Genomic DNA, 1,467 nt, shown 5'->3' on the forward strand with positions numbered 1-1,467 from the left:
TTTTTGAGTTGTATTTTGATTTTTAAAAATCATTTAAATGCCAAAAGTAATGTTTATCTTTAAAAATCAACTTAAGTTATCAAATGAACTCAAAATAGTTTGAAATTTTTATGGTGAGTTCTCTGGATTAGGAACCACAGTGGAGATAAAAAATCAAGTCATTTAAATGTTTATATTTTCGAAAATTAATTATCTTAATCATTTAGGGTTTGTGAAAATTAGGTATATTTTAAATGACTTGACCCATGAAATTATTTCCAAAAGCTTCTCTGGCCATGGTGGACCTTCCAAAATTTTTTTGGAATTTTCTAATCAACATGCTAGTTTTCATGATTATTTTCAAGAAAAAATGTGCAAAAACTTGAAAAATATGGATCTTTGTCTAGGAACTTCCTATGACTTTAGAAAAATCAGAGGATGTTTCCCTTGACAGAGGCTACAACATGCCAAAATTATGAGCCAAGATGATGTGTCAATATGCATGGAGAATCAAATAATTCAAAATAGTGTTTAATTAGTTAAAAATAAAATATGCATCAAATGGACCTGAAATTTATTTGAAATTGTTCTTCTCTATTCACTGAGCAAGAGGGTATTTTTATTTTATTTTTGAGATTTTTCTACACAAAGTTATGGATTTTTGAAGTTAGGGGTATTAAAATAAATAGGAAAAAGCCCTATTTATCTATTTAAACAGCGCATGCTGACTAGATCCTAGGCAGCTCCGAAGGCACGCGTGGAGCGCTCTGGTTGGACACCGCCGTCCACATAGCTGCTAACTCGACCCGCGGTTTATGTTTCAAAGCGCTGCCCGACTTGATCTCCTCCGTCCATTCGATACACGCTTGATCAAACGACTCCCCGTCATCGTCCCCGATAGAATTATCCCGTGACCGTCCACACTAAAACCCTAAGATCTCAGCCAAGAATCAACCAAATCACTTCGAGTTTGATCCTATGGACTCGCCTAAGTGAGACGAACACATCCATACGGTAATCATGCAATTAAATTAATCCTAATTAAATGTAGAGTTAAAATAGGCTCGAGAGGGATAGAAGTTTTATACCTTGCTCTGAGAAGGGAAGCTTCAATCAGAGGTGCTCGACACGTTTGTTGGAGCCTAAGGAGGCTAGAGATTAAGCCTCTTGCTGTGGTGTAAGACCTAGGTGTGATTTTCATCAAGACCGATTTTGGGTGTTGATTGAAGTCTATACTAAGGGCTCTGTGGAAGGGGAAATTGATGGGGCTTCTTCCTCTTTCACTATTGTGAATGTGTGGGTGAAGTTAATTTAAGTTTGGTGGACTGTGCAGGTGTGTTGGGTTGTGTCCTGGTTTCTGGCAAGGTTTCAAGCTCAAAATTCTGATTTATGTAATTATTTTCATGTAAAAATAAGATTTTTCAAAGAAAATTCCAAACTTGACCAAAGTAAATTCTAATCCCTAGTAAATTCTAATCCCTTGAAATT

This window comes from Phalaenopsis equestris, unplaced genomic scaffold (genome assembly GCF_001263595.1).
Source record: "Phalaenopsis equestris unplaced genomic scaffold, ASM126359v1 Scaffold201541, whole genome shotgun sequence".
In the NCBI taxonomy this organism is placed as follows: Eukaryota; Viridiplantae; Streptophyta; class Magnoliopsida; order Asparagales; family Orchidaceae; genus Phalaenopsis; species Phalaenopsis equestris.